This window comes from Phalangium opilio, unplaced genomic scaffold (genome assembly GCF_054372755.1).
Source record: "Phalangium opilio isolate 3A_F unplaced genomic scaffold, DU_Popi_V2 ptg000038l_1, whole genome shotgun sequence".
Taxonomy (NCBI): Eukaryota; Metazoa; Arthropoda; class Arachnida; order Opiliones; family Phalangiidae; genus Phalangium; species Phalangium opilio.
Genome location: NW_028324161.1, coordinates 1,029,053 through 1,048,850, shown reverse-complemented (window position 1 = coordinate 1,048,850; position 19,798 = coordinate 1,029,053). Strand labels below are relative to the sequence as shown.

The following is a 19,798-nucleotide window of genomic DNA, read 5'->3' as shown; positions in this document are numbered from 1 at the left end:
TGCCGAAACCCGGGATCGAACCAGGGACCTTTAGATCTTCAGTCTAACGCTCTCCCAACTGAGCTATTTCGGCTCTTTTTCACGCAAACAGGGAATTTTTACATAGGAAAACAGTTTACTTTAATGTATACGACCCAAAAGCCTTTCTTGTTGCCGAAACCCGGGATCGAACCAGGGACCTTTAGATCTTCAGTCTAACGCTCTCCTAACTGAGCCATTTCGGCTCTCTTTCGTGCAAACAGGGAAACTTTACTGAAGCAAATAATTTACTTTAAGATACACGACCCAAAAAAGCACTCGTGTTGCCGAAACCCGGGATCGAACCAGGGACCTTTAGATCTTCAGTCTAACGCTCTCTCAACTGAGCTATTTCGGCTCATTTTCATGCATCCAGGGAAACTTTACTTTGGAAATAATTTACTTTAAGATACACGATCCAAAAAGATTTCATATTGCCGAAAACCGGGATCGAACCAGGGACCTTTAGATCTTCATTCTAACGCTCTCCCAACTGAGCTATTTCGGCGCTTATTCACGCAACCAGGGAAACTTTGCATAGGAAAACAGTTTACTTTAATGTATACGACCCAAAAGCCTTTCTTGTTGCCGAAACCCGGGATCGAACCAGGGACCTTTAGATCTTCAGTCTAACGCTCTCCCAACTGAGCTATTTCGGCTCTTTTTCACACAAACAGGGAATTTTTACATAGGAAAACAGTTTACTTTAATGTATACGACCCAAGAGCCTTTCTTGTTGCCGAAACCCGGGATCGAACCAGGGACCCTTAGATCTTCAGTCTAACGCTCTCCCAACTGAGCTATTTCGGTTCTTCTTCTTGCGACCGGTGAAACTTTCCTTTGGAAATAATTTACTTTAAGATACATGATCCAAAATGATTTCGTATTGCCGAAACCCGGGATCGAACCAGGGACCTTTAGATCTTCCGTCTAACGCTCTCTCAACTGAGCTATTTCGGCTCTTTTTCATGCATCCAGGGAAACTTTACTTTGGAAATAATTTACTTTAAGATACATGATCCAAAAAGATTTCATATTGCCGAAACCCGGGATCGAACCAGGGACCTTTAGATCTTCAGTCTAACGCTCTCCCAACTGAGCTATTTAGGCTCTTTTTCACGCAAACAGGGAAACTTTACATAGGAAAACAGTTTACTTTAATGTATACGACCCAAAAGCCTTTCTTGTTGCCGAAACCCGGGATCGAACCAGGGACCTTTAGATCTTCAGTCTAACGCTCTCCCAACTGAGCTATTTAGGCTCTTTTTCACGCAAACAGGGAAACTTTACATAGGAAAACAGTTTACTTTAATGTATACGACCCAAAAGCCTTTCTTGTTGCCGAAACCCGGGATCGAACCAGGGACCTTTAGAACTTCAGTCTAACGCTCTCCCAACTGAGGTATTTCAGCTCTCTTTCATGCAAACAAGAAAACTTTACTGAAGCAAATAATTTACTTAAAGATACACGACCCAAAAAGCACTCGTGTTGCCGAAACCCGGGATCGAACCAGGGACCTTTAGATCTTCAGTCTAACGCTCTCCCAACTGAGCTATTTCGGCTCTCTTTCGTGCAAACAGGGAAACTTTACTGAAGCAAATAATTTACTTTAAGATACACGACCCAAAAAAGCACTCGTGTTGCCGAAACCCGGGATCGAACCAGGGACCTTTAGATCTTCAGTGTAACGCTCTCCCAACTGAGCTATTTCGGCTCTTTTTCACGCAAACAGGGAAACTTTACATAGGAAAACAGTTTACTTTAATGTATACGACCCAAAAGCCTTTCTTGTTGCCCAAACCCGGGATCGAACCAGGGACCTTTAGATCTTCAGTCTAACGCTCTCCAAACTGAGCTATTTCGGCTCTTCTTCTTGCGACCAGGGAAACTTTCCTTTGGAAATAATTTACTTTAAGATACATGATCCAAAATGATTTCATATTGCCGAAACCCGGGATCGAACCAGGGACCTTTAGATCTTCCGTCTAACGCTCTCTCAACTGAGCTATTTCGGCTCTTTTTCATGCATCCAGGGAAACTTTACTTTGGAAATAATTTACTTTAAGATACACGATCCAAAAAGATTTCATATTGCCGAAAACCGGGATCGAACCAGGGACCTTTAGATCTTCAGTCTAACGCTCTCCCAACTGAGCTATTTAGGCTCTTTTTCACGCAAACAGGGAAACTTTACATAGGAAAACAGTTTACTTTAATGTATACGACCCAAAAGCCTTTCTTGTTGCCGAAACCCGGGATCGAACCAGGGACCTTTAGAACTTCAGTCTAACGCTCTCCCAACTGAGGTATTTCAGCTCTCTTTCATGCAAACAAGAAAACTTTACTGAAGCAAATAATTTACTTAAAGATACACGACCCAAAAAGCACTCGTGTTGCCGAAACCCGGGATCGAACCAGGGACCTTTAGATCTTCAGTCTAACGCTCTCCCAACTGAGCTATTTCGGCTCTCTTTCATGCAAACAGGGAAACTTTACTGAAGCAAATAATATACTTTAAGATACACGACCCAAAAAAGCACTCGTGTTGCCGAAACCCGGGATCGAACCAGGGACCTTTAGATCTTCAGTCTAACGCTCTCCCAACTGAGCTATTTCGGCTCTTTTTCACGCAAACAGGGAAACTTTACATAGGAAAACAGTTTACTTTAATGTATACGACCCAAAAGCCTTTCTTGTTGCCCAAACCCGGGATCGAACCAGGGACCTTTAGATCTTCAGTCTAACGCTCTCCAAACTGAGCTATTTCGGCTCTTCTTCTTGCGACCAGGGAAACTTTCCTTTGGAAATAATTTACTTTAAGATACATGATCCAAAATGATTTCATATTGCCGAAACCCGGGATCGAACCAGGGACCTTTAGATCTTCCGTCTAACGCTCTCTCAACTGAGCTATTTCGGCTCTTTTTCATGCATCCAGGGAAACTTTACTTTGGAAATAATTTACTTTAAGATACACGATCCAAAAAGATTTCATATTGCCGAAAACCGGGATCGAACCAGGGACCTTTAGATCTTCATTCTAACGCTCTCCCAACTGAGCTATTTCGGCGCTTATTCACGCAACCAGGGAAACTTTGCATATGCAAACAGTTTACTTTAATGTATACGACCCAAAAGCCTTTCTTGTTGCCGAAACCCGGGATCGAACCAGGGACCTTTAGATCTTCAGTCTAACGCTCTCCCAACTGAGCTATTTCGGCTCTTTTTCACGCAAACAGGGAATTTTTACATAGGAAAACAGTTTACTTTAATGTATACGACCCAAAAGCCTTTCTTGTTGCCGAAACCCGGGATCGAACCAGGGACCTTTAGATCTTCAGTCTAACGCTCTCCTAACTGAGCTATTTCGGCTCTCTTTCGTGCAAACAGGGAAACTTTACTGAAGCAAATAATTTACTTTAAGATACACGACCCAAAAAAGCACTCGTGTTGCCGAAACCCGGGATCGAACCAGGGACCTTTAGATCTTCAGTCTAACGCTCTCTCAACTGAGCTATTTCGGCTCATTTTCATGCATCCAGGGAAACTTTACTTTGGAAATAATTTACTTTAAGATACACGATCCAAAAAGATTTCATATTGCCGAAAACCGGGATCGAACCAGGGACCTTTAGATCTTCATTCTAACGCTCTCCCAACTGAGCTATTTCGGCGCTTATTCACGCAACCAGGGAAACTTTGCATAGGAAAACAGTTTACTTTAATGTATACGACCCAAAAGCCTTTCTTGTTGCCGAAACCCGGGATCGAACCAGGGACCTTTAGATCTTCAGTCTAACGCTCTCCCAACTGAGCTATTTCGGCTCTTTTTCACACAAACAGGGAATTTTTACATAGGAAAACAGTTTACTTTAATGTATACGACCCAAGAGCCTTTCTTGTTGCCGAAACCCGGGATCGAACCAGGGACCCTTAGATCTTCAGTCTAACGCTCTCCCAACTGAGCTATTTCGGTTCTTCTTCTTGCGACCGGTGAAACTTTCCTTTGGAAATAATTTACTTTAAGATACATGATCCAAAAAGATTTCATATTGCCGAAACCCGGGATCGAACCAGGGACCTTTAGATCTTCAGTCTAACGCTCTCCCAACTGAGCTATTTAGGCTCTTGTTCACGCAAACAGGGAAACTTTACATAGGAAAACAGTTTACTTTAATGTATACGACCCAAAAGCCTTTCTTGTTGCCGAAACCCGGGATCGAACCAGGGACCTTTAGATCTTCAGTCTAACGCTCTCCCAACTGAGGTATTTCAGCTCTCTTTCATGCAAACAAGAAAACTTTACTGAAGCAAATAATTTACTTAAAGATACACGACCCAAAAAGCACTCGTGTTGCCGAAACCCGGGATCGAACCAGGGACCTTTAGATCTTCAGTCTAACGCTCTCCCAACTGAGCTATTTCGGCTCTTTTTCACGCAAACAGGGAATTTTTACATAGGAAAACAGTTTACTTTAATGTATACGACCCAAAAGCCTTTCTTGTTGCCGAAACCCGGGATCGAACCAGGGACCCTTAGATCTTCAGTCTAACGCTCTCCCAACTGAGCTATTTCGGTTCTTCTTCTTGCGACCGGTGAAACTTTCCTTTGGAAATAATTTACTTTAAGATACATGATCCAAAAAGATTTCATATTGCCGAAACCCGGGATCGAACCAGGGACCTTTAGATCTTCAGTCTAACGCTCTCCCAACTGAGCTATTTAGGCTCTTGTTCACGCAACCAGGGAAACTTTGCATAGGAAAACAGTTTACTTTAATGTATACGACCCAAAAGCCTTTCTTGTTGCCGAAACCCGGGATCGAACCAGGGACCTTTAGATCTTCAGTCTAACGCTCTCCCAACTGAGCTATTTAGGCTCTTGTTCACGCAAACAGGGAAACTTTACATAGGAAAACAGTTTACTTTAATGTATACGACCCAAAAGCCTTTCTTGTTGCCGAAACCCGGGATCGAACCAGGGACCTTTAGATCTTCAGTCTAACGCTCTCCCAACTGAGCTATTTCGGCGCTTATTCACGCAACCAGGGAAACTTTGCATAGGAAAACAGTTTACTTTAATGTATACGACCCAAAAGCCTTTCTTGTTGCCGAAACCCGGGATCGAACCAGGGACCTTTAGATCTTCAGTCTAACGCTCTCCCAACTGAGCTATTACGACTATTTTTCACGCAAACAGGGAATTTTTACATAGGAAAACAGTTTACTTTAATGTATACGACCCAAAAGCCTTTCTTGTTGCCGAAACCCGGGATCGAACCAGGGACCCTTAGATCTTCAGTCTAACGCTCTCCCAACTGAGCTATTTCGGTTCTTCTTCTTGCGACCGGTGAAACTTTCCTTTGGAAATAATTTACTTTAAGATACATGATCCAAAAAGATTTCATATTGCCGAAACCCGGGATCGAACCAGGGACCTTTAGATCTTCAGTCTAACGCTCTCCCAACTGAGCTATTTCGGCTCTTTTTCACGCAAACAGGGAATTTTTACATAGGAAAACAGTTTACTTTAATGTATACGACCCAAAAGCCTTTCTTGTTGCCGAAACCCGGGATCGAACCAGTGACCCTTAGATCTTCAGTCTAACGCTCTCCCAACTGAGCTATTTCGGTTCTTCTTCTTGCGACCGGTGAAACTTTCCTTTGGAAATAATTTACTTTAAGATACATGATCCAAAAAGATTTCATATTGCCGAAACCCGGGATCGAACCAGGGACCTTTAGATCTTCAGTCTAACGCTCTCCCAACTGAGTTATTTAGGCTCTTTTTCACGCAAACAGGGAAACTTTACATAGGAAAACAGTTTACTTTAATGTATACGACCCAAAAGCCTTTCTTGTTGCCGAAACCCGGGATCGAACCAGGGACCTTTAGATCTTCAGTCTAACGCTCTCCCAACTGAGCTATTTAGGCTCTTTTTCACGCAAACAGGGAAACGTTACATAGGGAAACAGTTTACTTTAATGTATACGACCCAAAAGCCTTTCTTGTTGCCGAAACCCGGGATCGAACCAGGGACCTTTAGATCTTCAGTCTAACGCTCTCCCAACTGAGCTATTTCGGCTCTCTTTCGTGCAAACAGGGAAACGTTACTGAAGCAAATAAGTTTCTTTAAGATACACGACCCAAAAAAGCACTCGTGTTGCCGAAACCCGGGATCGAACCAGGGACCTTTAGATCTTCAGTCTAACGCTCTCTCAACTGAGCTATTTCGGCTCTTTTTCATGCATCCAGGGCAACTTTACTTTGGAAATAATTTACTTTAAGATACACGATCCAAAAAGATTTCATATTACCGAAAACCGGGATCGAACCAGGGACCTTTAGATCTTCATTCTAACGCTCTCCCAACTGAGCTATTTCGGCGCTTATTCACGCAACCAGGGAAACTTTGCATAGGAAAACAGTTTACTTTAATGTATACGACCCAAAAGCCTTTCTTGTTGCCGAAACCCGGGATCGAACCAGGGACCTTTAGATCTTCAGTCTAACGCTCTCCCAACTGAGCTATTTCGACTCTTTTTCACGCAAACAGGGAATTTTTACATAGGAAAACAGTTTACTTTAATGTATACGACCCAAAAGCCTTTCTTGTTGCCGAAACCCGGGATCGAACCAGGGACCCTTAGATCTTCAGTCTAACGCTCTCCCAACTGAGCTATTTCGGTTCTTCTTCTTGCGACCGGTGAAACTTTCCTTTGGAAATAATTTACTTTAAGATACATGATCCAAAAAGATTTCATATTGCGGAAACCCGGGATCGAACCAGGGACCTTTAGATCTTCAGTCTAACGCTCTCCCAACTGAGCTATTTCGGCTCTTTTTCACGCAAACAGGGAATTTTTACATAGGAAAACAGTTTACTTTAATGTATACGACCCAAAAGCCTTTCTTGTTGCCGAAACCCGGGATCGAACCAGGGACCCTTAGATCTTCAGTCTAACGCTCTCCCAACTGAAATATTTCGGTTCTTCTTCTTGCGACCGGTGAAACTTTCCTTTGGAAATAATTTACTTTAAGATACATGATCCAAAAAGATTTCATATTGCCGAAACCCGGGATCGAACCAGGGACCTTTAGATCTTCAGTCTAACAATCTCCCAACTGAGCAATTTAGGCTCTTTTTCACGCAAACAGGGAAACTTTACATAGGAAAACAGTTTACTTTAATGTATACGACCCAAAAGCCTTTCTTGTTGCCGAAACCCGGGATCGAACCGGGGACCTTTAGATCTTCAGTCTAGCGCTCTCCCAACTGAGCTATTTCGGCTCTCTTTCGTGCAAACAGGGAAACTTTACTGAAGCAAATAATTTACTTTAAGATACACGACCCAAAAAAGCACTTGTAATGCCGAAACCCGGGATCGAACCAGGGACCTTTAGATCTTCAGTCTAACGCTCTCTCAACTGAGCTATTTCGGCTCTTTTTCATGCATCCAGGGAAACTTTACTTTGGAAATATTTTACTTAAGATACACGATCCAAAAAGATTTCATATTGCCGAAAACCGGGATCGAACCAGGGACCTTTAGATCTTCAGTCTAACGCTCTCCCAACTGAGCTATTTCGGCTCTTTTTCACGCAAACAGGGAATTTTTACATTAGAAAACAGTTTACTTTAATGTATACGACCCAAAAGCCTTTCTTGTTGCCGAAACCCGGGATCGAACCAGGGACCCTTAGATCTTCAGTCTAACGCTCTCCCAACTGAAATATTTCGGTTCTTCTTCTTGCGACCGGTGAAACTTTCCTTTGGAAATAATTTACTTTAAGATACATGATCCAAAAAGATTTCATATTGCCGAAACCCGGGATCGAACCAGGGACCTTTAGATCTTCAGTCTAACAATCTCCCAACTGAGCAATTTAGGCTCTTTTTCACGCAAACAGGGAAACTTTACATAGGAAAACAGTTTACTTTAATGTATACGACCCAAAAGCCTTTCTTGTTGCCGAAACCCGGGATCGAACCGGGGACCTTTAGATCTTCAGTCTAGCGCTCTCCCAACTGAGCTATTTCGGCTCTCTTTCGTGCAAACAGGGAAACTTTACTGAAGCAAATAATTTACTTTAAGATACACGACCCAAAAAAGCACTTGTGTTGCCGAAACCCGGGATCGAACCAGGGACCTTTAGATCTTCAGTCTAACGCTCTCCCAACTGAGTTATTTAGGCTCTTTTTCACGCAAACAGGGAAACTTTACATAGGAAAACAGTGTACTTTAATGTATACGACCCAAAAGCCTTTCTTGTTGCCGAAACCCGGGATCGAACCAGGGACCTTTAGATCTTCAGTCTAACGCTCTCCCAACTGAGCTATTTAGGCTCTTTTTCACGCAAACAGGGAAACTTTACATAGGGAAACAGTTTACTTTAATGTATACGACCCAAAAGCCTTTCTTGTTGCCGAAACCCGGGATCGAACCAGGGACCTTTAGATCTTCAGTCTAACGCTCTCCCAACTGAGCTATTTCGGCTCTCTTTCGTGCAAACAGGGAAACTTTACTGAAGCAAATAATTTACTTTAAGATACACGACCCAAAAAAGCACTCGTGTTGCCGAAACCCGGGATCGAACCAGGGACCTTTAGATCTTCAGTCTAACGCTCTCTCAACTGAGCTATTTCGGCTCTTTTTCATGCATCCAGGGAAACTTTACTTTGGAAATAATTTACTTTAAGATACACGATCCAAAAAGATTTCATATTACCGAAAACCGGGATCGAACCAGGGACCTTTAGATCTTCATTCTAACGCTCTCCCAACTGAGCTATTTCGGCGCTTATTCACGCAACCTGGGAAACTTTGCATAGGAAAACAGTTTACTTTAATGTATACGACCCAAAAGCCTTTCTTTTTGCCGAAATCCGGGATCGAACCAGGGACCTTTAGATCTTCAGTCTAACGCTCTCCCAACTGAGCTATTTCGACTCTTTTTCACGCAAACAGGGAATTTTTACATAGGAAAACAGTTTACTTTAATGTATACGACCCAAAAGCCTTTCTTGTTGCCGAAACCCGGGATCGAACCAGGGACCCTTAGATCTTCATTCTAACGCTCTCCCAACTGAGCTATTTCGGTTCTTCTTCTTGCGACCGGTGAAACTTTCCTTTGGAAATAATTTACTTTAAGATACATGATCCAAAAAGATTTCATATTGCCGAAACCCGGGATAGAACCAGGGACCTTTAGATCTTCAGTCTAACGCTCTCCCAACTGAGCTATTTAGGCTCTTTTTCACGCAAACAGGGAAACTTTACATAGGAAAACAGTTTACTTTAATGTATACGACCCAAAAGCCTTTCTTGTTGCCGAAACCCGGGATCGAACCAGGGACCTTTAGATCTTCAGTCTAACGCTCTCCCAACTGAGCTATTTCGGCTCTCTTTCGTGCAAACAGGGAAACTTTACTGAAGCAAATAATTTACTTTAAGATACACGACCCAAAAAAGCACTCGTGTTGCCGAAACCCGGGATCGAACCAGGGACCTTTAGATCTTCAGTCTAACGCTCTCCCAACTGAGCTATTTCGGCTCTTTTTCATGCAACCAGGGAAACTTTCCTTTGGAAAACAGCTTTCTTTAATGTACACGACCCATAACGCTTTCGTGTTTCCGAAACTCGGGATCGAACCAGGGACCTTTAGATCTTCAGTCTAACGCTCTCCCAACTGAGCTATTTCGGCTCTTTTTCACGCAAACAGGGAAACTTTGCATAGGAAAACAGTTTACTTTAATGTATACGACCCAAAAGCCTTTCTTGTTGCCGAAACCCGGGATCGAACCAGGGACCTTTAGATCTTCAGTCTAACGCTCTCCCAACTGAGGTATTTCAGCTCTCTTTCATGCAAACAAGGAAACTTTACTGAAGCAAATAATTTACTTAAAGATACACTACCCAAAAAGCACTCGTATTGCCGAAACCCGGGATCGAACCAGGGACCTTTAGATCTTCAGTCTAACGCTCTCCCAACTGAGCTATTTCGGCTCTTTTTCATGCAACCAGGGAAACTTTCCTTTGGAAAACAGCTTTCTTTAATGTACACGACCCATAACGCTTTCGTGTTTCCGAAACTCGGGATCGAACCAGGGACCTTTAGATCTTCAGTCTAACGCTCTCCCAACTGAGCTATTTCGGCTCTATTTCATGCTACCAGGGAAACTTTCCCGGAGGAAATAATTTACTTTAAGATACATGATCCATAAAGATTTCATATTGCCGAAACCCGGGATCGAACCTGGGACCTTTAGATCTTCAGTCTAACGCTCTCCCAACTGAGCTATTTCGGCTCTTTTTTAAGCAACCAGGGAAACTTTCCTTTGGAAAACATTTTTCTTTAATGTACACGACCCATAACGCTTTCTTGTTGCCGAAACCCGGGATCAAACCAGGGACCTTTAGATCCTCAGTCTAACGCTCTCCCAACTGAGCTATTTCGGCTCTTTTTCACGCAAACAGGGAAACTTTACTTAGGAAAACAGTTTACTTTAATATATACGACCCAAAAGAATTTCCTGTTGCCCAAACCCGGGATCGAACCAGGGACCTTTAGATCTTCAGTCTAACGCTCTCCCAACTGAGGTATTTCAGCTCTCTTTCATGCAAACAAGAAAACTTTACTGAAGCAAATAATTTACTTAAAGTTACACGACCCAAAAAGCACTCGTGTTGCCGAAACCCGGGATCGAACCAGGGACCTTTAGATCTTCAGTCTAACGCTCTCCCAACTGAGCTGTTTCGGCTCTCTTTCGTGCAAACAGGGAAACTTTACTGAAGCAAATAATTTACTTTAAGATACACGACCCAAAAAAGCACTCGTGTTGCCGAAACCCGGGATCGAACCAGGGACCTTTAGATCTTCAGTCTAACGCTCTCCCAACTGAGCTATTTCGGCTCTTTTTCACGCAAACAGGGAAACTTTACATAGGAAAACAATTTACTTTAATGTATACGACCCAAAAGCCTTTCTTGTTGCCCAAACCCGGGATCGAACCAGGGACCTTTAGATCTTCAGTCTAACGCTCTCCCAACTGAGCTATTTCGGCTCTTCTTCTTTCGTCCAGGGAAACTTTCCTTTGGAAATAATTTACTTTAAGATACATGATCCAAAAAAATTTCATATTGCCGAAACCCGGGATCGAACCAGGGACCTTTAGATCTTCAGTCTAACGCTCTCCCAACTGAGCTATTTCGGCTCTTTTTCACGCAAACAGGGAAACTTTACATAGGAAAACAGTTTACTTTAATGTATACGACCCAAAAGCCTTTCTTGTTGCCGAAACCCGGATCAAACCAGGGACCTTTAGATCTTCAGTCTAACGCTCTCCCAACTGAGCTATTTCGGCTCTTTTTCACGCAAACAGGGAAACTTTACATAGGAAAACAGTTTACTTTAATGTATACGACCCAAAAGCCTTTCTTGTTGCCCAAACCCGGGATCGAACCAGGGACCTTTAGATCTTCAGTCTAACGCTCTCCCAACTGAGCTATTTCGGCTCTTCTTCTTGCGACCAGGGAAACTTTCCTTTGGAAATAATTTACTTTAAGATACATGATCCAAAAAGATTTCATATTGCCGAAACCCGGGATCGAACCAGGGACCTTTAGATCTTCAGTCCAACGCTCTCCCTACTGAGCTATTTCGGCTCTTTATCACGCAAACAGGGAAACTTTACATAGGAAAACAGTTTACTTTAATGTATACGACCCAAAAGCCTTTCTTGTTGCCGAAACCCGGGGTCAAACCAGGGACCTTTAGATCTTCAGTCTAACGCTCTCCCAACTGAGGTATTTCAGCTCTCTTTCATGCAAACAAGAAAACTTTACTGAACAAATAATTTACTTAAAGATACACGACCCAAAAAGCACTCGTGTTGCCGAAACCCGGGATCGAACCAGGGACCTTTAGATCTTCAGTTAAACGCTCTCCCAACTGAGCTATTTCGGCTCTCTTTCGTGCAAACAGGGAAACTTTATTGAAGCAAATAATTTACTTTAAGATACACGACCCAAAAAAGCACTCGTGTTGCCGAAACCCGGGATCGAACCAGGGACCTTTAGATCTTCAGTCTAACGCTCTCCCAACTGAGCTATTTCGGCTCTTTTTCACGCAAACAGGGAAACTTTACATAGGAAAACAGTTTACTTTAATGTATACGACCCAAAAGCCTTTCTTGTTGCCGAAACCCGGATCAAACCAGGGACCTTTAGATCTTCAGTCTAACGCTCTCCCAACTGAGCTATTTCGGCTCTTTTTCACGCAAACAGGGAAACTTTACATAGGAAAACAGTTTACTTTAATGTATACGACCCAAAAGCCTTTCTTGTTGCCCAAACCCGGGATCGAACCAGGGACCTTTAGATCTTCAGTCTAACGCTCTCCCAACTGAGCTATTTCGGCTCTTCTTCTTGCGACCAGGGAAACTTTCCTTTGGAAATAATTTACTTTAAGATACATGATCCAAAAAAATTTCATATTGCCGAAACCCGGGATCGAACCAGGGACCTTTAGATCTTCAGTCTAACGCTCTCCCAACTGAGCTATTTCGGCTCGTTTTCACGCAAACAGGGAAACTTTACATAGGAAAACAGTTTACTTTAATGTATACGACCCAAAAGCCTTTCTTGTTGCCGAAACCCGGGATCAAACCAGGGACCTTTAGATCTTCAGTCTAACGCTCTCCCAACTGAGCTATTTCGGCTCTTTTTCACGCAAACAGGGAAACTTTACATAGGAAAACAGTTTACTTTAATGTATACGACCCAAAAGCCTTTCTTGTTGCCGAAACCCGGGATCAAACCAGGGACCTTTAGATCTTCAGTCTAACGCTCTCCCAACTGAGCTATTTCGGCTCTTTTTCATGCAAACAGGGAAACTTTACATAGGAAAACAGTTTACTTTAATGTATACGACCCAAAAGCCTTTCTTGTTGCCCAAACCCGGGATCGAACCAGGGACCTTTAGATCTTCAGTCTAACGCTCTCCCAACTGAGCTATTTCGGCTCTTCTTCTTGCGACCAGGGAAACTTTCCTTTGGAAATAATTTACTTTAAGATACATGATCCAAAAAAATTTCATATTGCCGAAACCCGGGATCGAACCAGGGACCTTTAGATCTTCAGTCTAACGCTCTCCCAACTGAGCTATTTCGGCTCTTTTTCACGCAAACAGGGAAACTTTACATAGGAAAACAGTTTACTTTAATGTATACGACCCAAAAGCCTTTCTTGTTGCCGAAACCCGGGATCAAACCAGGGACCTTTAGATCTTCAGTCTAACGCTCTCCCAACTGAGCTATTTCGGCTCTTTTTCACGCAAACAGGGAAACTTTACATAGGAAAACAGTTTACTTTAATGTATACGACCCAAAAGCCTTTCTTGTTGCCCAAACCCGGGATCGAAACAGGGACCTTTAGATCTTCAGTCTAACGCTCTCCCAACTGAGCTATTTCGGCTCTTTTTCACGCAAACAGGGAAACTTTACATAGGAAAACAGTTTACTTTAATGTATACGACCCAAAAGCCTTTCTTGTTGCCGAAACCCGGGATCAAACCAGGGACCTTTAGATCTTCAGTCTAACGCTCTCCCAACTGAGCTATTTCGGCTCTTTTTCATGCAAACAGGGAAACTTTACATAGGAAAACAGTTTACTTTAATGTATACGACCCAAAAGCCTTTCTTGTTGCCCAAACCCGGGATCGAACCAGGGACCTTTAGATCTTCAGTCTAACGCTCTCCCAACTGAGCTATTTCGGCTCTTCTTCTTGCGACCAGGGAAACTTTCCTTTGGAAATAATTTACTTTAAGATACATGATCCAAAAAGATTTCATATTGCCGAAACCCGGGATCGAACCAGGGACCTTTAGATCCTCAGTCTAACGCTCTCCCAACTGAGCTATTTCGGCTCTTTATCACGCAAACAGGGAAAATTTACTTAGGAAAACAGTTTACTTTAATATATACGACCCAAAAGCCTTTCTTGTTGCCCAAACCCGGGATCGAACCAGGGACCTTTAGATCTTCAGTGTAACGCTCTCCCAACTGAGGTATTTCAGCTCTCTTTCATGCAAACAAGAAAACTTTACTGAAGCAAATAATTTACTTAAAGTTACACGACCCAAAAAGCACTCGTGTTGCCGAAACCCGGGATCGAACCAGGGACCTTTAGATCTTCAGTCTAACGCTCTCCCAACTGAGCTATTTCGGCTCTTTTCACGCAAACAGGGAAACTTTACTTAGGAAAACCGTTTACTTTAATGTATACGACCCAAAAGCCTTTCTTGTTGCCCAAACCCGGGATCGAATCAGGGACCTTTAGATCTTCAGTCTAACGCTCTCCCAACTGAGCTATTTCGGCTCTTTTTCACGCAAACAGGGAAACTTTACATAGGAAAACAATTTACTTAAAGTTACACGACCCAAAAAGCACTCGTGTTGCCGAAACCCGGGATCGAACCAGGGACCTTTAGATCTTCAGTCTAACGCTCTCCCAACTGAGCTATTTCGGCTCTCTTTCGTGCAAACAGGGAAACTTTACTGAAGCAAATAATTTACTTTAAGATACACGACCCAAAAAAGCACTCGTGTTGCCGAAACCCGGGATCGAACCAGGGACCTTTAGATCTTCAGTCTAACGCTCTCCCAACTGAGCTATTTCGGCTCTTTTTCACGCAAACAGGGAAACTTTACATAGGAAAACAATTTACTTTAATGTATACGACCCAAAAGCCTTTCTTGTTGCCCAAACCCGGGATCGAACCAGGGACCTTTAGATCTTCAGTCTAACGCTCTCCCAACTGAGCTATTTCGGCTCTTCATCTTGCGACCAGGGAAACTTTCCTTTGGAAATAATTTACTTTAAGATACATGATCCAAAAAAATTTCATATTGCCGAAACCCGGGATCGAACCAGGGACCTTTAGATCTTCAGTCTAACGCTCTCCCAACTGAGCTATTTCGGCTCTTATTTACGCAAACAGGGAAACTTTACATACGAAAACAGTTTACTTTAATGTATACGACCCAAAAGCCTTTCTTGTTGCCGAAACCCGGGATCAAACCAGGGACCTTTAGATCTTCAGTCTAACGCTCTCCCAACTAAGCTATTTCGGCTCTTTTTCACGCAAACAGGGAAACTTTACATAGGAAAACAGTTTACTTTAATGTATACGACCCAAAAGCCTTTCTTGTTGCCCAAACCCGGGATCGAACCAGGGACCTTTAGATCTTCAGTCTAACGCTCTCCCAACTGAGCTATTTCGGCTCTTCTTCTTGCGACCAGAGAAACTTTCCTTTGGAAATAATTTACTTTAAGATACATGATCCAAAAAGATTTCATATTGCCGAAACCCGGGATCGAACCAGGGACCTTTAGATCTTCAGTCTAACGCTCTCCCAACTGTGCTATTTCGGCTCTTTTTCACGCAAACAGGGAAACTTTACTTAGGAAAACAGTTTACTTTAATGTATACGACCCAAAAGCCTTTCTTGTTGCCCAAACCCGGGATCGAACCAGGGACCTTTAGATCTTCAGTCTAACGCTCTCCCAACTGAGGTATTTCAGCTCTCCTTCATGCAAACAAGAAAACTTTACTGAAGCAAATAATTTACTTAAAGATACACGACCCAAAAAGCACTCGTGTTGCCGAAACCCGGGATCGAACCAGGGACCTTTAGATCTTCAGTCTAACGCTCTCCCAACTGAGCTATTTCGGCTCTCTTTCGTGCAAACAGGGAAACTTTACTGAAGCAAATAATTTACTTTAAGATACACGACCCAAAAAAGCACTCGTGTTGCCGAAACCCGGGATCGAACCAGGGACCTTTAGATCTTCAGTCTAACGCTCTCCCAACTGAGCTATTTCGGCTCTTCTTCTTGCGACCAGGGAAACTTTCCTTTGGAAATAATTAACTTTAAGATACATGATCCAAAAATATTTCATATTGCCGAAACCCGGGATCGAACCAGGGACCTTTAGATCTTCAGTCTAACGCTCTCCCAACTGAGCTATTTCGGCTCTTTTCACGCAAACAGGGAAACTTTACTTAGGAAAACCGTTTACTTTAATGTATACGACCCAAAAGCCTTTCTTGTTGCCCAAACCCGGGATCGAATCAGGGACCTTTAGATCTTCAGTCTAACGCTCTCCCAACTGAGCTATTTCGGCTCTTCTTCTTGCGACCAGGGAAACTTTCCTTTGGAAATAATTTACTTTAAGATACATGATCCAAAAAGATTTCATATTGCCGAAACCCGGGATCGACCCAGGGACCTTTAGATCTTCAGTCTAACGCTCTCGCAACTGAGCTATTTCGGCTCTTTTTCACGCAAACAGGGAAACTTTACATAGGAAAACAGTTTACTTTAATGTATACGAGCCAAAAGTCTTTCTTGTTGCCGAAACCCGGGATCGAACCAGGGACCTTTAGATCTTCAGTCTAACGCTCTCCCAACTGAGCTATTTCGGCTCTTCTTCTTGCGACCAGGGAAACTTTCCTTTGGAAATAATTTACTTTAAGATACATGATCCAAAAAGATTTCATATTGCCGAAACCCGGGATCGAACCAGGGACCTTTAGATATTCAGTCCAACGCTCTCCCAACTGAGCTATTTCGGCTCTGTTTCACGCAAACAGGGAAACTTTACATAGGAAAACAGTTTACTTTAATGTATACGACCCAAAAGCCTTTCTTGTTGCCGAAACCCGGGATCAAACCAGGGACCTTTAGATCTTCAGTCTAACGCTCTCCCAACTGAGCTATTTCGGCTCTTTTTCATGCAAACAGGGAAACTTTACATAGGAAAACAGTTTACTTTAATGTATACGACCCAAAAGCCTTTCTTGTTGCCCAAACCCGGGATCGAACCAGGGACCTTTAGATCTTCAGTCTAACGCTCTCCCAACTGAGCTATTTCGGCTCTTCTTCTTGCGACCAGGGAAACTTTCCTTTGGAAATAATTTACTTTAAGATACATGATCCAAAAAGATTTCATATTGCCGAAACCCGGGATCGAACCAGGGACCTTTAGATCCTCAGTCTAACGCTCTCCCAACTGAGCTATTTCGGCTCTTTATCACGCAAACAGGGAAAATTTACTTAGGAAAACAGTTTACTTTAATATATACGACCCAAAAGCCTTTCTTGTTGCCCAAACCCGGGATCGAACCAGGGACCTTTAGATCTTCAGTGTAACGCTCTCCCAACTGAGGTATTTCAGCTCTCTTTCATGCAAACAAGAAAACTTTACTGAAGCAAATAATTTACTTAATGTTACACGACCCAAAAACCACTCGTGTTGCCGAAACCCGGGATCGAACCAGGGACCTTTAGATCTTCAGTCTAACGCTCTCCCAACTGAGCTATTTCGGCTCTCTTTCGTGCAAACAGGGAAACTTTACTGAAGCAAATAATTTACTTTAAGATACACGACCCAAAAAAGCACTCGTGTTGCCGAAACCCGGGATCGAACCAGGGACCTTTAGATCTTCAGTCTAACGCTCTCCCAACTGAGCTATTTCGGCTCTTTTTCACGCAAACAGGGAAACTTTACATAGGAAAACAATTTACTTTAATGTATACGACCCAAAAGCCTTTCTTGTTGCCCAAACCCGGGATCGAACCAGGGACCTTTAGATCTTCAGTCTAACGCTCTCCCAACTGAGCTATTTCGGCTCTTCATCTTGCGACCAGGGAAACTTTCCTTTGGAAATAATTTACTTTAAGATACATGATCCAAAAAAATTTCATATTGCCGAAACCCGGGATCGAACCAGGGACCTTTAGATCTTCAGTCTAACGCTCTCCCAACTGAGCTATTTCGGCTCTTATTTACGCAAACAGGGAAACTTTACATACGAAAACAGTTTACTTTAATGTATACGACCCAAAAGCCTTTCTTGTTGCCGAAACCCGGGATCAAACCAGGGACCTTTAGATCTTCAGTCTAACGCTCTCCCAACTAAGCTATTTCGGCTCTTTTTCACGCAAACAGGGAAACTTTACATAGGAAAACAGTTTACTTTAATGTATACGACCCAAAAGCCTTTCTTGTTGCCCAAACCCGGGATCGAACCAGGGACCTTTAGATCTTCAGTCTAACGCTCTCCCAACTGAGCTATTTCGGCTCTTCTTCTTGCGACCAGAGAAACTTTCCTTTGGAAATAATTTACTTTAAGATACATGATCCAAAAAGATTTCATATTGCCGAAACCCGGGATCGAACCAGGGACCTTTAGATCTTCAGTCTAACGCTCTCCCAACTGTGCTATTTCGGCTCTTTTTCACGCAAACAGGGAAACTTTACTTAGGAAAACAGTTTACTTTAATGTATACGACCCAAAAGCCTTTCTTGTTGCCCAAACCCGGGATCGAACCAGGGACCTTTAGATCTTCAGTCTAACGCTCTCCCAACTGAGGTATTTCAGCTCTCCTTCATGCAAACAAGAAAACTTTACTGAAGCAAATAATTTACTTAAAGATACACGACCCAAAAAGCACTCGTGTTGCCGAAACCCGGGATCGAACCAGGGACCTTTAGATCTTCAGTCTAACGCTCTCCCAACTGAGCTATTTCGGCTCTCTTTCGTGCAAACAGGGAAACTTTACTGAAGCAAATAATTTACTTTAAGATACACGACCCAAAAAAGCACTCGTGTTGCCGAAACCCGGGATCGAACCAGGGACCTTTAGATCTTCAGTCTAACGCTCTCCCAACTGAGCTATTTCGGCTCTCTTTCGTGCAAACAGGGAAACTTTACTGAAGCAAATAATTTACTTTAAGATACACGACCCAAAAAAGCACTCGTGTTGCCGAAACCCGGGATCGAACCAGGGACCTTTAGATCTTCAGTCTAACGCTCTCCCAACTGAGCTATTTCGGCTCTTTTCACGCAAACAGGGAAACTTTACTTAGGAAAACCGTTTACTTTAATGTATACGACCCAAAAGCCTTTCTTGTTGCCCAAACCCGGGATCGAATCAGGGACCTTTAGATCTTCAGTCTAACGCTCTCCCAACTGAGCTATTTCGGCTCTTCTTCTTGCGACCAGGGAAACTTTCCTTTGGAAATAATTTACTTTAAGATACATGATCCAAAAAGATTTCATATTGCCGAAACCCGGGATCGACCCAGGGACCTTTAGATCTTCAGTCTAACGCTCTCGCAACTGAGCTATTTCGGCTCTTTTTCACGCAAACAGGGAAACTTTACATAGGAAAACAGTTTACTTTAATGTATACGAGCCAAAAGTCTTTCTTGTTGCCGAAACCCGGGATCGAACCAGGGACCTTTAGATCTTCAGTCTAACGCTCTCCCAACTGAGCTATTTCGGCTCTTCTTCTTGCGACCAGGGAAACTTTCCTTTGGAAATAATTTACTTTAAGATACATGATCCAAAAAGATTTCATATTGCCGAAACCCGGGATCGAACCAGGGACCTTTAGATATTCAGTCCAACGCTCTCCCAACTGAGCTATTTCGGCTCTGTTTCACGCAAACAGGGAAACTTTACATAGGAAAACAGTTTACTTTAATGTATACGACCCAAAAGCCTTTCTTGTTGCCGAAACCCGGGGTCAAACCAGGGACCTTTAGATCTGCAGTCTAACGCTCTCCCAACTGAGGTATTTTAGCTCTCTTTCATGCAAACAAGAAAACTTTACTGAAGCAAATAATTTACTTAAAGATACACGACCCAAAAAACACTCGTGTTGCCGAAACCCGGGATCGAACCAGGGACCTTTAGATCTTCAG

The 19,798-nt window shown here is 42.9% G+C and overlaps 64 non-coding genes across 64 annotated transcripts; all 64 read right to left on the bottom strand.

The window, feature by feature from the left end:
- TRNAF-GAA (transfer RNA phenylalanine (anticodon GAA)) lies at positions 1-73 on the bottom strand. Its single transcript has one exon. It is a non-coding gene; the product is annotated as a tRNA-Phe (tRNA).
- Positions 74-151: 78 nt separating this feature from the next.
- On the bottom strand, positions 152-224 carry TRNAF-GAA (transfer RNA phenylalanine (anticodon GAA)). The gene has a single exon. It is a non-coding gene; the product is annotated as a tRNA-Phe (tRNA).
- A 79-nt stretch (positions 225-303) lies between these two features.
- Positions 304-376, bottom strand: TRNAF-GAA (transfer RNA phenylalanine (anticodon GAA)). Its single transcript has one exon. It is a non-coding gene; the product is annotated as a tRNA-Phe (tRNA).
- Positions 377-604: 228 nt separating this feature from the next.
- Positions 605-677, bottom strand: TRNAF-GAA (transfer RNA phenylalanine (anticodon GAA)). The gene has a single exon. It is a non-coding gene; the product is annotated as a tRNA-Phe (tRNA).
- An 831-nt stretch (positions 678-1,508) lies between these two features.
- On the bottom strand, positions 1,509-1,581 carry TRNAF-GAA (transfer RNA phenylalanine (anticodon GAA)). The gene has a single exon. It is a non-coding gene; the product is annotated as a tRNA-Phe (tRNA).
- Positions 1,582-2,413: 832 nt separating this feature from the next.
- On the bottom strand, positions 2,414-2,486 carry TRNAF-GAA (transfer RNA phenylalanine (anticodon GAA)). The gene has a single exon. It is a non-coding gene; the product is annotated as a tRNA-Phe (tRNA).
- A 79-nt stretch (positions 2,487-2,565) lies between these two features.
- TRNAF-GAA (transfer RNA phenylalanine (anticodon GAA)) lies at positions 2,566-2,638 on the bottom strand. Its single transcript has one exon. It is a non-coding gene; the product is annotated as a tRNA-Phe (tRNA).
- Positions 2,639-3,167: 529 nt separating this feature from the next.
- On the bottom strand, positions 3,168-3,240 carry TRNAF-GAA (transfer RNA phenylalanine (anticodon GAA)). The gene has a single exon. It is a non-coding gene; the product is annotated as a tRNA-Phe (tRNA).
- A 78-nt stretch (positions 3,241-3,318) lies between these two features.
- Positions 3,319-3,391, bottom strand: TRNAF-GAA (transfer RNA phenylalanine (anticodon GAA)). The gene has a single exon. It is a non-coding gene; the product is annotated as a tRNA-Phe (tRNA).
- Positions 3,392-3,470: 79 nt separating this feature from the next.
- TRNAF-GAA (transfer RNA phenylalanine (anticodon GAA)) lies at positions 3,471-3,543 on the bottom strand. The gene has a single exon. It is a non-coding gene; the product is annotated as a tRNA-Phe (tRNA).
- Positions 3,544-3,771: 228 nt separating this feature from the next.
- TRNAF-GAA (transfer RNA phenylalanine (anticodon GAA)) lies at positions 3,772-3,844 on the bottom strand. Its single transcript has one exon. It is a non-coding gene; the product is annotated as a tRNA-Phe (tRNA).
- Positions 3,845-4,374: 530 nt separating this feature from the next.
- On the bottom strand, positions 4,375-4,447 carry TRNAF-GAA (transfer RNA phenylalanine (anticodon GAA)). Its single transcript has one exon. It is a non-coding gene; the product is annotated as a tRNA-Phe (tRNA).
- Positions 4,448-4,977: 530 nt separating this feature from the next.
- Positions 4,978-5,050, bottom strand: TRNAF-GAA (transfer RNA phenylalanine (anticodon GAA)). The gene has a single exon. It is a non-coding gene; the product is annotated as a tRNA-Phe (tRNA).
- Positions 5,051-5,429: 379 nt separating this feature from the next.
- On the bottom strand, positions 5,430-5,502 carry TRNAF-GAA (transfer RNA phenylalanine (anticodon GAA)). Its single transcript has one exon. It is a non-coding gene; the product is annotated as a tRNA-Phe (tRNA).
- Positions 5,503-6,032: 530 nt separating this feature from the next.
- On the bottom strand, positions 6,033-6,105 carry TRNAF-GAA (transfer RNA phenylalanine (anticodon GAA)). The gene has a single exon. It is a non-coding gene; the product is annotated as a tRNA-Phe (tRNA).
- A 79-nt stretch (positions 6,106-6,184) lies between these two features.
- On the bottom strand, positions 6,185-6,257 carry TRNAF-GAA (transfer RNA phenylalanine (anticodon GAA)). Its single transcript has one exon. It is a non-coding gene; the product is annotated as a tRNA-Phe (tRNA).
- A 228-nt stretch (positions 6,258-6,485) lies between these two features.
- Positions 6,486-6,558, bottom strand: TRNAF-GAA (transfer RNA phenylalanine (anticodon GAA)). Its single transcript has one exon. It is a non-coding gene; the product is annotated as a tRNA-Phe (tRNA).
- Positions 6,559-7,238: 680 nt separating this feature from the next.
- TRNAF-GAA (transfer RNA phenylalanine (anticodon GAA)) lies at positions 7,239-7,311 on the bottom strand. Its single transcript has one exon. It is a non-coding gene; the product is annotated as a tRNA-Phe (tRNA).
- Positions 7,312-7,390: 79 nt separating this feature from the next.
- Positions 7,391-7,463, bottom strand: TRNAF-GAA (transfer RNA phenylalanine (anticodon GAA)). Its single transcript has one exon. It is a non-coding gene; the product is annotated as a tRNA-Phe (tRNA).
- Positions 7,464-7,991: 528 nt separating this feature from the next.
- Positions 7,992-8,064, bottom strand: TRNAF-GAA (transfer RNA phenylalanine (anticodon GAA)). The gene has a single exon. It is a non-coding gene; the product is annotated as a tRNA-Phe (tRNA).
- Positions 8,065-8,445: 381 nt separating this feature from the next.
- On the bottom strand, positions 8,446-8,518 carry TRNAF-GAA (transfer RNA phenylalanine (anticodon GAA)). Its single transcript has one exon. It is a non-coding gene; the product is annotated as a tRNA-Phe (tRNA).
- A 79-nt stretch (positions 8,519-8,597) lies between these two features.
- On the bottom strand, positions 8,598-8,670 carry TRNAF-GAA (transfer RNA phenylalanine (anticodon GAA)). The gene has a single exon. It is a non-coding gene; the product is annotated as a tRNA-Phe (tRNA).
- Positions 8,671-9,350: 680 nt separating this feature from the next.
- TRNAF-GAA (transfer RNA phenylalanine (anticodon GAA)) lies at positions 9,351-9,423 on the bottom strand. Its single transcript has one exon. It is a non-coding gene; the product is annotated as a tRNA-Phe (tRNA).
- Positions 9,424-9,502: 79 nt separating this feature from the next.
- Positions 9,503-9,575, bottom strand: TRNAF-GAA (transfer RNA phenylalanine (anticodon GAA)). Its single transcript has one exon. It is a non-coding gene; the product is annotated as a tRNA-Phe (tRNA).
- A 380-nt stretch (positions 9,576-9,955) lies between these two features.
- Positions 9,956-10,028, bottom strand: TRNAF-GAA (transfer RNA phenylalanine (anticodon GAA)). Its single transcript has one exon. It is a non-coding gene; the product is annotated as a tRNA-Phe (tRNA).
- Positions 10,029-10,257: 229 nt separating this feature from the next.
- TRNAF-GAA (transfer RNA phenylalanine (anticodon GAA)) lies at positions 10,258-10,330 on the bottom strand. Its single transcript has one exon. It is a non-coding gene; the product is annotated as a tRNA-Phe (tRNA).
- A 78-nt stretch (positions 10,331-10,408) lies between these two features.
- On the bottom strand, positions 10,409-10,481 carry TRNAL-GAG (transfer RNA leucine (anticodon GAG)). Its single transcript has one exon. It is a non-coding gene; the product is annotated as a tRNA-Leu (tRNA).
- Positions 10,482-10,862: 381 nt separating this feature from the next.
- Positions 10,863-10,935, bottom strand: TRNAF-GAA (transfer RNA phenylalanine (anticodon GAA)). The gene has a single exon. It is a non-coding gene; the product is annotated as a tRNA-Phe (tRNA).
- A 78-nt stretch (positions 10,936-11,013) lies between these two features.
- On the bottom strand, positions 11,014-11,086 carry TRNAF-GAA (transfer RNA phenylalanine (anticodon GAA)). The gene has a single exon. It is a non-coding gene; the product is annotated as a tRNA-Phe (tRNA).
- A 77-nt stretch (positions 11,087-11,163) lies between these two features.
- On the bottom strand, positions 11,164-11,236 carry TRNAF-GAA (transfer RNA phenylalanine (anticodon GAA)). Its single transcript has one exon. It is a non-coding gene; the product is annotated as a tRNA-Phe (tRNA).
- Positions 11,237-11,464: 228 nt separating this feature from the next.
- TRNAF-GAA (transfer RNA phenylalanine (anticodon GAA)) lies at positions 11,465-11,537 on the bottom strand. The gene has a single exon. It is a non-coding gene; the product is annotated as a tRNA-Phe (tRNA).
- Positions 11,538-12,067: 530 nt separating this feature from the next.
- TRNAF-GAA (transfer RNA phenylalanine (anticodon GAA)) lies at positions 12,068-12,140 on the bottom strand. The gene has a single exon. It is a non-coding gene; the product is annotated as a tRNA-Phe (tRNA).
- Positions 12,141-12,368: 228 nt separating this feature from the next.
- Positions 12,369-12,441, bottom strand: TRNAF-GAA (transfer RNA phenylalanine (anticodon GAA)). Its single transcript has one exon. It is a non-coding gene; the product is annotated as a tRNA-Phe (tRNA).
- Positions 12,442-12,518: 77 nt separating this feature from the next.
- Positions 12,519-12,591, bottom strand: TRNAF-GAA (transfer RNA phenylalanine (anticodon GAA)). Its single transcript has one exon. It is a non-coding gene; the product is annotated as a tRNA-Phe (tRNA).
- A 78-nt stretch (positions 12,592-12,669) lies between these two features.
- Positions 12,670-12,742, bottom strand: TRNAF-GAA (transfer RNA phenylalanine (anticodon GAA)). Its single transcript has one exon. It is a non-coding gene; the product is annotated as a tRNA-Phe (tRNA).
- Positions 12,743-12,820: 78 nt separating this feature from the next.
- TRNAF-GAA (transfer RNA phenylalanine (anticodon GAA)) lies at positions 12,821-12,893 on the bottom strand. The gene has a single exon. It is a non-coding gene; the product is annotated as a tRNA-Phe (tRNA).
- A 78-nt stretch (positions 12,894-12,971) lies between these two features.
- On the bottom strand, positions 12,972-13,044 carry TRNAF-GAA (transfer RNA phenylalanine (anticodon GAA)). Its single transcript has one exon. It is a non-coding gene; the product is annotated as a tRNA-Phe (tRNA).
- A 77-nt stretch (positions 13,045-13,121) lies between these two features.
- On the bottom strand, positions 13,122-13,194 carry TRNAF-GAA (transfer RNA phenylalanine (anticodon GAA)). Its single transcript has one exon. It is a non-coding gene; the product is annotated as a tRNA-Phe (tRNA).
- A 78-nt stretch (positions 13,195-13,272) lies between these two features.
- On the bottom strand, positions 13,273-13,345 carry TRNAF-GAA (transfer RNA phenylalanine (anticodon GAA)). The gene has a single exon. It is a non-coding gene; the product is annotated as a tRNA-Phe (tRNA).
- A 229-nt stretch (positions 13,346-13,574) lies between these two features.
- TRNAF-GAA (transfer RNA phenylalanine (anticodon GAA)) lies at positions 13,575-13,647 on the bottom strand. Its single transcript has one exon. It is a non-coding gene; the product is annotated as a tRNA-Phe (tRNA).
- A 78-nt stretch (positions 13,648-13,725) lies between these two features.
- Positions 13,726-13,798, bottom strand: TRNAF-GAA (transfer RNA phenylalanine (anticodon GAA)). Its single transcript has one exon. It is a non-coding gene; the product is annotated as a tRNA-Phe (tRNA).
- A 77-nt stretch (positions 13,799-13,875) lies between these two features.
- TRNAL-GAG (transfer RNA leucine (anticodon GAG)) lies at positions 13,876-13,948 on the bottom strand. Its single transcript has one exon. It is a non-coding gene; the product is annotated as a tRNA-Leu (tRNA).
- Positions 13,949-14,177: 229 nt separating this feature from the next.
- Positions 14,178-14,250, bottom strand: TRNAF-GAA (transfer RNA phenylalanine (anticodon GAA)). Its single transcript has one exon. It is a non-coding gene; the product is annotated as a tRNA-Phe (tRNA).
- Positions 14,251-14,478: 228 nt separating this feature from the next.
- TRNAF-GAA (transfer RNA phenylalanine (anticodon GAA)) lies at positions 14,479-14,551 on the bottom strand. The gene has a single exon. It is a non-coding gene; the product is annotated as a tRNA-Phe (tRNA).
- Positions 14,552-14,630: 79 nt separating this feature from the next.
- On the bottom strand, positions 14,631-14,703 carry TRNAF-GAA (transfer RNA phenylalanine (anticodon GAA)). The gene has a single exon. It is a non-coding gene; the product is annotated as a tRNA-Phe (tRNA).
- Positions 14,704-14,781: 78 nt separating this feature from the next.
- On the bottom strand, positions 14,782-14,854 carry TRNAF-GAA (transfer RNA phenylalanine (anticodon GAA)). Its single transcript has one exon. It is a non-coding gene; the product is annotated as a tRNA-Phe (tRNA).
- Positions 14,855-14,931: 77 nt separating this feature from the next.
- TRNAF-GAA (transfer RNA phenylalanine (anticodon GAA)) lies at positions 14,932-15,004 on the bottom strand. The gene has a single exon. It is a non-coding gene; the product is annotated as a tRNA-Phe (tRNA).
- A 229-nt stretch (positions 15,005-15,233) lies between these two features.
- TRNAF-GAA (transfer RNA phenylalanine (anticodon GAA)) lies at positions 15,234-15,306 on the bottom strand. Its single transcript has one exon. It is a non-coding gene; the product is annotated as a tRNA-Phe (tRNA).
- A 379-nt stretch (positions 15,307-15,685) lies between these two features.
- On the bottom strand, positions 15,686-15,758 carry TRNAF-GAA (transfer RNA phenylalanine (anticodon GAA)). The gene has a single exon. It is a non-coding gene; the product is annotated as a tRNA-Phe (tRNA).
- A 79-nt stretch (positions 15,759-15,837) lies between these two features.
- Positions 15,838-15,910, bottom strand: TRNAF-GAA (transfer RNA phenylalanine (anticodon GAA)). Its single transcript has one exon. It is a non-coding gene; the product is annotated as a tRNA-Phe (tRNA).
- Positions 15,911-15,987: 77 nt separating this feature from the next.
- On the bottom strand, positions 15,988-16,060 carry TRNAF-GAA (transfer RNA phenylalanine (anticodon GAA)). Its single transcript has one exon. It is a non-coding gene; the product is annotated as a tRNA-Phe (tRNA).
- A 378-nt stretch (positions 16,061-16,438) lies between these two features.
- Positions 16,439-16,511, bottom strand: TRNAF-GAA (transfer RNA phenylalanine (anticodon GAA)). The gene has a single exon. It is a non-coding gene; the product is annotated as a tRNA-Phe (tRNA).
- Positions 16,512-16,739: 228 nt separating this feature from the next.
- TRNAF-GAA (transfer RNA phenylalanine (anticodon GAA)) lies at positions 16,740-16,812 on the bottom strand. Its single transcript has one exon. It is a non-coding gene; the product is annotated as a tRNA-Phe (tRNA).
- Positions 16,813-16,890: 78 nt separating this feature from the next.
- On the bottom strand, positions 16,891-16,963 carry TRNAF-GAA (transfer RNA phenylalanine (anticodon GAA)). The gene has a single exon. It is a non-coding gene; the product is annotated as a tRNA-Phe (tRNA).
- Positions 16,964-17,040: 77 nt separating this feature from the next.
- TRNAL-GAG (transfer RNA leucine (anticodon GAG)) lies at positions 17,041-17,113 on the bottom strand. Its single transcript has one exon. It is a non-coding gene; the product is annotated as a tRNA-Leu (tRNA).
- Positions 17,114-17,342: 229 nt separating this feature from the next.
- TRNAF-GAA (transfer RNA phenylalanine (anticodon GAA)) lies at positions 17,343-17,415 on the bottom strand. The gene has a single exon. It is a non-coding gene; the product is annotated as a tRNA-Phe (tRNA).
- Positions 17,416-17,494: 79 nt separating this feature from the next.
- Positions 17,495-17,567, bottom strand: TRNAF-GAA (transfer RNA phenylalanine (anticodon GAA)). The gene has a single exon. It is a non-coding gene; the product is annotated as a tRNA-Phe (tRNA).
- Positions 17,568-17,645: 78 nt separating this feature from the next.
- TRNAF-GAA (transfer RNA phenylalanine (anticodon GAA)) lies at positions 17,646-17,718 on the bottom strand. The gene has a single exon. It is a non-coding gene; the product is annotated as a tRNA-Phe (tRNA).
- A 77-nt stretch (positions 17,719-17,795) lies between these two features.
- On the bottom strand, positions 17,796-17,868 carry TRNAF-GAA (transfer RNA phenylalanine (anticodon GAA)). Its single transcript has one exon. It is a non-coding gene; the product is annotated as a tRNA-Phe (tRNA).
- Positions 17,869-18,097: 229 nt separating this feature from the next.
- On the bottom strand, positions 18,098-18,170 carry TRNAF-GAA (transfer RNA phenylalanine (anticodon GAA)). The gene has a single exon. It is a non-coding gene; the product is annotated as a tRNA-Phe (tRNA).
- A 379-nt stretch (positions 18,171-18,549) lies between these two features.
- Positions 18,550-18,622, bottom strand: TRNAF-GAA (transfer RNA phenylalanine (anticodon GAA)). Its single transcript has one exon. It is a non-coding gene; the product is annotated as a tRNA-Phe (tRNA).
- Positions 18,623-18,701: 79 nt separating this feature from the next.
- On the bottom strand, positions 18,702-18,774 carry TRNAF-GAA (transfer RNA phenylalanine (anticodon GAA)). Its single transcript has one exon. It is a non-coding gene; the product is annotated as a tRNA-Phe (tRNA).
- Positions 18,775-18,853: 79 nt separating this feature from the next.
- Positions 18,854-18,926, bottom strand: TRNAF-GAA (transfer RNA phenylalanine (anticodon GAA)). The gene has a single exon. It is a non-coding gene; the product is annotated as a tRNA-Phe (tRNA).
- A 378-nt stretch (positions 18,927-19,304) lies between these two features.
- TRNAF-GAA (transfer RNA phenylalanine (anticodon GAA)) lies at positions 19,305-19,377 on the bottom strand. The gene has a single exon. It is a non-coding gene; the product is annotated as a tRNA-Phe (tRNA).
- Between the last annotated feature and the right edge of the window lie 421 nt (positions 19,378-19,798).